Source organism: Pterocles gutturalis, unplaced genomic scaffold, assembly GCF_000699245.1.
Source record: "Pterocles gutturalis isolate BGI_N339 unplaced genomic scaffold, ASM69924v1 scaffold6732, whole genome shotgun sequence".
In the NCBI taxonomy this organism is placed as follows: Eukaryota; Metazoa; Chordata; class Aves; order Pterocliformes; family Pteroclidae; genus Pterocles; species Pterocles gutturalis.
Genome location: NW_010115311.1, coordinates 164,077 through 174,738, shown reverse-complemented (window position 1 = coordinate 174,738; position 10,662 = coordinate 164,077).

The following is a 10,662-nucleotide window of genomic DNA, read 5'->3' as shown; positions in this document are numbered from 1 at the left end:
TTACAAACGATATGGGCACAAGCTTCAGGGTTCCCCTGTATAGCAAAAGGGAGGCAGATTTCATAAGGGATTTGCACATCATGCCATGACTCTGGATTGCAGATTTTAAGCATTACTAAATCGGGGAACAGAATTGTTGCTATTGCTATTCCATACCAGGATATCTCACTAATCCACACAATCCACTAAGTTGCTGTAGTTTTAGTTTGTGTTTATTTTAGATGAAGTGATGGGCTGGACAGTTAGTTTTTCTTAGTTTATCCATTTGAATCATAGATAAACAAGATATCCAACAGAAATCAAAACATGACCTGTGGTTTTGGTACACTCCCCATCACGTGAACCTGCCGGTGACAGAGCCCCGCACCCAGTTTACGAGTCAAAATGCAAAGACGACTAAAAACCGCAGGTATTCTTGAAAAGTAGCCCCACTGGCATTAAATTCTCTACTTCTATTTTGCTTATATTTGAGACTGCGTAGCCAGGATGGGATTGCCTCCACTGGTCCTTTCGTGACTCGAGCTAATTACATATTAACTTGAGGCACTCAGCAGGTCGGAGAGGCTGGAGCGGGTCCTGTCTGAGCACCGGTGGAGTTTAGAAAAGCCTGTTGCTTTACAGGGGCTGATTCCTAAAGTGAGGGGCAAAGCCAGGGGAACCAGCCAGCCTGGAACCGGAGTGGTCACGCTGGCTTTTGGAAAAAGTGAAGTGGCTCATGTTAATTGACAGAGAAAAAACTCTTCTATATCCAAAGGTTTTCACCAGGATTTTCAAGAGCTCCTGAGCAATTTAAAGTCCCTGAAAGGAATGTACTATAGAATGAAAACTGTAGGTATTATTAAAGAATGTCTGCAAGCTGAAAGCCAGCCAGTTTCATAAAAACGAGCTAAAACCCAATAACAGGTACTCTGTCTCCTGCTAGATGCTGTATGAACCGTATGTTTTGCATTTTTGAAGTCACTTCTAAAATCAATGTTTTTTTCTTCACTGTTGCTATTGGAAAGAACAGTAAAAGAACTATCCATAAATAAGGCTAAAGTAATCTAATTAAAAAAAAATAAACAATGTGCTTTCATCTTCAATTCATATCCAGTCATTTGGGATCGAACTTTAAAAAAAAAGAGAGATAAAAATTCAGAAAGGATTTTGAAGGACGACTGTTTCCCTTTAAGATTAATGATAAACATACTTGTGTGTTCAAGGGAGAAGTGATCTAGTGTTATGCAACAGGATAAAGAAACAAAATCCTTTTTCCTTGAATTAAAATAACCAGTATGTGTGTGGATTTTAGTCAATCACCCAAAATTCAGGAAACCCTTTTTCTTTCACAATTGCATTCCACATGCAAAAATTGATATCTTGTAACTTTTAAACCGAATCCCAACAATTAACTACAAAAAAAGATTTGTCTGTTCTGTTCAACAATGCTTTGCCAATAGAGGATTGTTCCCTGCAGAAAATTCTGCAGCAGTTGCCCTGTGCAAAAATCCAAATTTGTGCTCATCTTTTTATTTCATGTGGCATTAGTAAATCCAGTTATTGCACTTGCCTTTTTTTTTTTTTTTTTTTTTTTAATCTGCTTACCTAGTACTAGATGTATGGTAACTTATCTCTTTTAATCATTTTTTTTGCCTGGACTAACTATTACATAACAGTTCTTCTCAAATCTTGCAATGCCTGCCTAAATTTGCCCAAAATGGGACAAGATCAACAGGTAATGGATTTTTTTTTTTTTTAATGTTGGCCTTGTTCTTTGCTGGCTCAATCATATAAAAGCACAAAAGAAAATTATTTTCTACCATATAAGCTGCATTCTCCTCTTCTGTATTTTACAAAAGCACTCATACCAGAACCTCTGCCTCAGAATTTGATACATAAAGTTCCTCTTTATCACATGTATTCAATTTTCCAAAAGAAGCCAAACGATACTATTAATAACCCAGAGACAAGCCCTGAAAAGGCTGAGTCTCTGAATGTACTTGCTGGGAAAAAAAAAAAAAATCTTGTTGGATCTAATTCTGGAGTCATTACTTGACCCAATGCAGAACAGTTTGAGATGTGCACAGAAAGGCACTGCTGAGTTAAGGTGAGATTCACCCTTGCATGAAAGAAGCCCGTACGTGCTTTCCTGAGCTCCGCAGAGCTTTGTCTGCAGACCAAAGCAAACCCTGCTGATGCTGGCATGTTCTTGCACATGTCCACGCTTCATGTTTTCAGTCCTGAAAGTAAAGCTTCACGTCTGGGCAGTTTAAGTGATGTTCCCTCAGTGGAGGGAGTCCTGTGTTAGCACTACTCCAGCAGTACAAGGTGTGCCTGGAGACGATGCACATTTTGTCCTGCTAATAACATTCCTACTGTGCTGCGGCTAAATATTCCACTGCTGTATGACCTGCAGCGAGATTTCCTTAGCCTCAAGAGCAGAACAGCTCCTGCAAAGCCGAGATGGTTACACGGGCGCTGCAAAGGTGATAGGAGAGCTGGGAAGCCATGGGAGATGCAGGCTAGGGGATGGAGAAGTTGTGGCAGACCCACTGTGAAGGCAATAAGGGGTCCGTGGGGTCTGTCGCTGCCGTGCAGAACCAGCTCCATTCCCATTGGGAGCTGTCACTGAGCTGGGCAGGCTTGTCCTGACCACATCCCAGGTGAGAGCGAGCATCACAATGAAAAATAGTCCAGAAACTGATGGTGGTGAGCTCACTGATGCAGTTGAACCCTCTCGACTTATGTGACTGATCCAGACAAGCCGATGGATTAAACTTACTGAAGAGGAAGAAGAGTGATCACTCGAGTGAATTCATACGTGCTCATATTTCTTTTTGTTTGCTTATGGGTCCCTTTGCTCCCTTCCCTCTTGAAGTGATGGTGAAACACTTATGAAGAGTGTGTGAAAAATTATTTTAAAGTGCCTAGTTTACTCTGACAAATCACATTGGCAGGTGTAGGCAAACACTAAAAGAAAATACTGTAAGAAACAAAACCATTCCCAAACGCATGCTTTTACCTGTTCAGACAGAGTTTCTAGCTAGGTGAATTAATGCACTGCGAGCAGAGAGAGAGCATCAAATGCTTGAGCATCCAGGAAAAAACCAGAAAATTTCAAATAAATCCTGCAAGCTATCCAGTAACATGGCAAACATGTCATATAAACTTAAAAATACAACGCTTCACTTTACTGGACTACCAGCCCAAATACAAACCAATCTGGTGACAGAGGTGGCTTGGGGAGCTTTGCATTGAACCGGCACAGCGACGCAGCAGCATCCACTGTACCACCCCGTTAGGGTGGTTCAGACAGCGCCGGGCACGTTCACGTCCCCTGGCACAGCCTGGGCACAAACACTTCAAGCATTGCCCGCATGCTCCGAGGAGGATGCCTCGGCTTTCCCCTCCGCGGCAGCACGTCGCTCTGCAGGGCAGCAATGTCACCGAGGAGAGCCCAGCGGCTGGCAGGCTTGGGTGACATTGAGCGTCCCCAAGCAGTTACCTTTTCTGGGCCTTTGGCATGCTCTCAAGTGATCTTTCAGCCAGAATCTCCAGTGCCTAAAATAAATCCAGCAATATTCCATGTGGCATCCCTGCACTTTTCCTTCGGGATACCTGACTCTTATCTCCCAACCTGGGCAGATGCAGGTTTTGGAGAGTTTACCCAAGTGCTTCCTGGGCAGCGAGCTCCTGACCTGGCCCGAGGCCAGGGGGACTCACTTTCTGCAGAAAGGCAGAATTTTAGGGACTTTTCTTGCCCGTCCCTATATGCTTATGTTTTGCGTGTCTGCCGTGTTGTTTAGAAGCAGCCTTGACAACGGTATGTTTACAAGGTGCTGCTTCCTCCCCACCTTCCCCACTGACCCATTTAGGAAGAAGAGAAGCTGGAGCAAGGTTTTTTTTTCTCTCTCTTTTTCATGCTTTCGGCATGGGGTCTGCGGGAGAAGGGGCTGGTGGCGAGGGACAGAGCTGCTGGGCAGCCTCATGGCTCCAGAGCAAGCAAACACCAATGCTAAGGAGAAGAAAATGCCCAAAACCTTATGTGCTGGCAGCCTCACCCTGCCTGGCCAACGCATAGACGTGCATGTTGCATTCCCAGCCTTCATCTTGAAGGTCCAGCGTATGACCATCAAGTCTCTGCTCTGTCTAAACCCAGCCAGAAATCAGGAGAGTTGACGGGACCGATGGGCACAACCTGGGATTCAGGAGCAGCCACCACTTTGTGTTTGTCTCCTTATTGCTTTTAGAAGTACCTTGATTTCTGAAAGTTGTGAGTTATTTACTATTCCTTAAAAAAAAATAAAAAAGTCTGATCATCCCTTCACATGCAATTAATAATATCTGCTAACAATTTATTTAAAATGTTCATCTAAGCATGTAATCCCAAAGCTGTGTTAATGTAAAGCAACACATACCATGAGCTTATAAGGTCTCCCTCAAGCTCCCCAGGACTCTCTCAGTTACCTCGGTCTCAGGTTTGAGGGCTGCACAGGAGCCACTTGGCCCTGCAGCAATTGTGCCAAACACAGCGCAAACCAGTAACGACGGGGGTCTTTGCCTCCCTGAGATCAGGAGAGGATCCTTCCAGCCTGGCAACTGCGCGTTCAGCTAGGACTGCTCCCATAATGGGGATGTTTTCCCCTACTGGTCCCATGAATCAAGCAGATGAGGTGCTGGATGGGTCCAGCGTCCGGCCAGGTGGCCTCACCCAGCCCAGCCGGCAATGCCAACCCGTGTGGCATACTTGCAGAGCAGTGGCTGCCCGGCTGTCCCACCCAGAGCCATCCCGCTTTGTTGTCTCTACGCCGGAGGACGTGGAGAAGGGAAGGGTGGAGACAGGCTCAGCACGAAGCACTAGAAACACAGCTTTGCACCTCTAAATCTCTTTGGCCAGTGCTATCAGGCATTGATTTGTGTCCATGCTCCATCTCATCACTTGCTGATGGTTAAACGGGCCACAAACAGTTAATATTTTGTGTATGAGTGGTCACAGGATGCCTGTGGCACCTCACAATTTTCTCTTACTGGCTGTGTCAGCCCAAGACCTGAAGTTTTCTTATTTTTACTCTTTCATGGTTGCCTGTCAGGCTCGCTGAGTTCAGGGAGAGAAGTGTGAAAGCGTGTCCCCAGGCTCCCACATTTCCTTGGGAAGCACGTCCCAGTGACCTGTGGAGCAGCTGAAACGGGTCTGGGATGCCCTCGGTGCTCACAAAGACACCCTTGGTCCATGTCACCCTGCAGCAAGTGGCGACGGGGAGGGACATTGGTGGGGTGGCCGGGACAGCTGGCAGAGGAGCTGTGTGGCCAGGCGGGGTTGCAGCAGCGACGGGGTGTCATCCGGAGCAGCGAGACCCTGGGATGGCCCGATGACAGAGCCGGATAAATCACAGAGCGGAGGCACACAGTGGAGGGTGGGGTGGACCCCAGCTTTTCCATCCAATTCCCCCACAGGCCCTGTGAAGCCATGCGAGGGGCGTATGGTGATTATAGAGGCACATCTAGTGGCCTGCTGGAGCCCAGGGGACAGCCACCATTGCCAGCCGGAGCCGTGACACCGCCACGTGCCCACTCCACCTGGTTTAAACTCCAGTTTCCCCTCAAGCTGGATTCAGAGCTCTCAGCTGCTTTGCAAGTGTTGCTGCCCGAATTTCATTTCCCTACCAGGAGACTAAGCTCCCAGTTCTCCCAGTAAGGGACAGGTCTGAATCCAGGTCATATTTCTGCTCTTGTCCACCAGCATCCCAGCTGTTTGCTTCAAACATGAAGATATTTTTGTGAGAGCAGAAGCATGCATTATTTCAAACTTGCCTCAGGATGAATTTTCAAGGGTACTGCAGAGGCTGTTTCCACAACAAACCAGGAGCTCTTCTCCTCCTGAACTGTCCTTGTTACTTTCATGAGTGCTAGAAAAGAGGCTGGCTTTTTAAAAATGTCAGTAGATACCTGGAGTGGGAATTTCTTTCTATAAATCCTTTGGAAGCTATTGTTATTGATGATGTCGTCTAATTTGACCAAAAGTTAAATCTGGACATTTTTATTAGACCTTGCTTTTAGATATAGGCAATTAGCTTAACAAAATATCAGACAGGATCTCTGCTGTGTTTGCAGTGCCTGTTGCTCCGATCCTCACCTGGTGGGAAAAGGCTTTGGAGGAGCCCAGCCACATCTCTGTGGCTGTTTACATCACATCGCTGACAGAGCTCCACCCTGCTTTCCCCATTTGTACTTTGTTTTTCATGAATAAAGGTCATGGCATTGGCATCACAAAAAAATATTGTTGCTGTAGAAGGAATTCAGCTGTCCCCTCTGGGTTATAAAACAACTCACATGACAGGACAGCAATGTGCTCAAACGGCAACAGGGCAGAAACCAGAGATGGAAGAGAAGCCCGAGACCCGTGGAGATCTCTGCGGACCCGCAGCATCCCACGCATCAGCTGCCTCCCTGCCCATGCGAGGCCGCTGCGTGCTGCGTAGCCTCGAATATTTTGCACAACCTAGTTTTACATGTACCCCAGCTGTTACATGGTAACAGCCTCCCAGCCGAACAGGTCACACTGACAGAATTTCTTTTCTAATAGTCAAAGGGCATTTTCCTCCCACTGCTGGCAAACCATTAGTCCAACACTGTCCTGCAAGTGCTGTTGGGCCAGGGGACGTGGCCACGAGACATTTGGCTCCGCTTTGGGGTGCTGCACACACTGGTTGCATCCCAGCTATGCAACACATCTTTTTAGCCATTTGGTATCTAGATCAGGAGGTAAATGTATAGTAACTACATCCCTTGACTGAGGCAGAGCTATGAAGTAAATGAGATCTTTCCCACGTTTCTGTACAAACATCCACAGTGACCTTCGTGTCTGTGCTGGTGTCAAAATCACCGCTTGTCTTTTGGTTCAACAACCATGCTGCTCATCTTTCATTATGGGTCTCTCAAGCGCTCTGAGGTTTTCTCTTCCTTTCAGTCTGCCTAGCAAGGTGATATTTTAACTAGCTGCAGTATTCCAGGAGGAATTCCATCACCAGCACTTGCAGAAACACGGCCCCAAACTTATGGTCCATGTTTTTATGATTCTCTTGGCATAGACAAAAATCTGAATTATTCTGAGAATACGAGGGGAAACCAGCAGAAGTTGCTGTATTATTGTTACAGCCACAGACACGCGACAGCCAACGAGCAAAAGCTCAACATCAAAAGCCCTGGGAACACTTTTAGCAGGAACACTACCCAAGCAATCCCCAATTCACAGAATTCAGAAGGAAGTTTATTGGAAAAAACCCTCCAGGTTAACCCTCTTGAACTTTCCGTCCCAGGACTACACCAATATAATTAAGTAGTAAATCAAATTCTACAGAAATGGTTGGGGATTTTACTAGTAAGCAGCTCAGATATTAATTCCTTGTTTTTTTTCTTAGCTAAAGTCTCATGGAAGATATGCTTGAAAGGGAGAATTGTCTGAATAACAATGAATACTAGTTTTTTACACGGTATTTTAGTGTAATCCCAGAAACTACAATTTAAGGAGTGTAGATCTTCCTTGTTGCAAAGCCCTCAAGATTCACGTGGCAATAGCCAGTAATCAGATAAAACAGAAGCAATTAATGAAGTATTTAATCATCGGAAAAATTTCCAACACCGGAAGATTTTGCAAATCACCCATCAGGCTTCGCACATCCCCTGCATTTGAGATTTTGTTAGTAATGAAAGCTAAATGACTGGTGAATACAAGGTTTAAAATGATGTCACACTGGCTCAGTGTGCTCAGAAATATTTTAAGGGAGTTGTTCAAATTTAAACAAAAATGCTTCTTTCCTTTATAAAGCAGTCTTCTCCTGATGATTAGCAGAACAAGAGCTGCCTGAAAAATAAAGAGGTTTTTAAATATAAGACCATCATGCTCCTATTGTCCCTTAGCATTGACTAAGTGGTTGAAGTTACATCCTCACTCATGGTTTCCACACCTCTTAGCGCTTTGCATGGTATTTCCTCCACGAAGTTTCATAACTTCTGCTGACTTTGTGGGCCAGGGAGGCCTGCGGAGCACGTCTGTGCGCTATAGGAAGTGGTTTTGATGTAGCTCTAGCAACCCTGAATCAGTACCGAGTAAGCAGAGGTGCTGCTCAGCAGAGGAACAACATCAAACTCTTGTCTGTACCTCTTCACCATTATTAAGAATGGAGGCAGCAGTTAGGGTGATCTGTTATTCCCCCCTACATTTTAATTTGATGACACTTCTGGCCCTGGTGCTGCTTGTTGCGGTGCACCCGCGGTGACTGGGAACCATTCTCTCCTTTGCTCACAGTGTCCCCAGATATGAACCAAGAGTTGATGGCACATCCTCTGTGACCCTGTGGGAACGGGAAGGGAGAAGGATCTCACCCACGGGAGAATACAGATCCTCTTTTACTTTACTCCAGAGCTGACTGCATTTTAGGAGAAAGAAATTAATCCTCCTTTTATTTTTTTTTTAATGTTTTTAACATGAAGCTCCTTTAATTCACCCTTGTAAAGCATTTGGGGATCATCTGATGAAAAGTTCTAAAGAAACACAAGGTGTCCCTGCTGCAAAGCAAAGGCTCAAGCTCTGAAAAGAGAAATGTGCTCAGAACATACGAGGTTTTGAACACAACAATAAATCACAGCAATGCATGCTGACAAACACTTCATCTGCCTGCTTCCATTTACATTTTTCAAATACACATGGACCATTGTCGAGGACCTTGGCTACCTTTGTCTGTCACTGAGCCAAGTCTATTTAAGCTTGTTTCAAAACTAGTCCCTGCTGCCACTCAGGTATTTCTTCCTGTTGCTTTTGTTGCCATTCATCTTGGAATTGTTTCCAGTCTGCAAGCATCTTTCTGTACCAAAACTGAACAGAATATTTCAGGCAGTCATTTAAGGGCATTAAAAGAACATCTAAAACTTTGTCCTCCATGACTTTTACATAGTCAACCCCTAATCTTTTGATTTCAGACCTTGTTTTAAGTCTACACAAGAAAGGCTTTGCCATCTTTGATTGGGTTGGGTTGTTTTTTTCCCCTTTGGTTTTGATTTTTTCCAGTTTTCTGGATAGATTTCACACAGCTTGCCACCACAGCTCTAATGAACAATAAAAAAAATGTATGGGAACTCCTCCAAAGTACGTGTTTGCAAGGAGTGCTATGCCAGGAACATCATTACCAGAGTCCCAGTAACAAATCCAGAACTGATGCCATAACTTTTATGTGTACCAGGGGCACTGAAACCCATGCTGAAATACTTGGCGAGCCTGCCCTTAAATTAGGATATATTCTATTGATATTGGCTATGATCGACCACAACATTCCTTGGTTTTGAGGTAGTATTTCTGAATGGGGAGGGTTTGTGATGCCAGTTCTTGTCATATGTTTTCCTGTCTCACCCTATCTCCAAGCCCAGCTAATCTGATGATATCCAACTGTCCTAATGAGCTGCATCTACTTCTAGACTGAAGCGTTGACAGCTGCCTGTCCTACTGCCAGAAAAAACCTCTGAGACAACTGTATCTCATTCCTGCAAGTATGCAAACTGCTTAGTTTCCAGCCCAAATATGAGACATAATGATACACCTTTTCATTGATCCAGGTCTAAAAAAAGGTGTGTCAAGAACGCACTCAATCATTTCCTCACGTGCAGTTTAATCCTTCCGTTGGAAATGAGGTTTCTGGCTACAGAGGAGAAATCAAGGGCTCATGTTCCTTACAGCAGAGGTACAGTCACACGGGCTAAGGTCAGTGACAAGGACACGTTCCTCCAATTAATGTTGGCATGTGTTTGCTTATATTTTTATACGTTGGTAATTCTTCCATTTGCTGCTCTTGGATTCAGAGCACGTGGCAAGAGTTTCAGCTCTTTAATGCCCTTAAAGCTTCACCAAGACCTAGCCCATCTCATGCACATGGGATTCGCTTTCTTCCCCACAGATAAGGTCCAAAGCTGATGGACCCAACAGCTCATCAGCCTTTCCTTCCCCCAGACTGCAGGTCCAGAGCAGTGGAACCGGGTAACAGGGGAGCAGATAAGACCAGGCTCCCAACAAGCCATTAAAAAATAGCCTTCTAGAGAAAAAGTAATCTAAACCAGAGACTGAATTGCCAGGATGAATTTTGTCTTTGGTGACTTCAGTGTCCACAGGAACAGTATACAACAATCCCCAGACAAAGGCAGAGAAAAGACACACAGAAATGCTGATCTTGATCCAAATGTGGTCAGAATAAGTAGAAGCAACACCTCCACTGACAGCTGATCAGGGCAGCTCATCTCCAGGCAGAAATAATAGTTCTCCTTGTCAAAAGAAAAACCCACACGTACCCTCTGCCCCTCATAACTTTTACGACTTGCCAGATTCCAGGAATCATGGAGAACACTACCGAGCCAGGGGCCAAGGAGCAGAAAAGCTAGAGGAAGCACGTCGAGTCCTGGCAGACTCGGCAGCAGCCCAGGTCACCGTGTGGCCTCTCCCATGCTGGCCTTCCGCCCCGTGTGGTCACAGCTGAAGGTAGGACCCATTGCTTCAGTCCAGTAAGTTTCTCCAAGCACAAAAAATTAAGACTCTTACTAAGATCAGGCTGGGTAGGAAGGAAGAGAGAGTTTGTTATTGTTCTAGAGTTTTTCTCGTTTTTTTTTAATTTCTTGGGTTGTGCTCAAACATTACGACGGTGG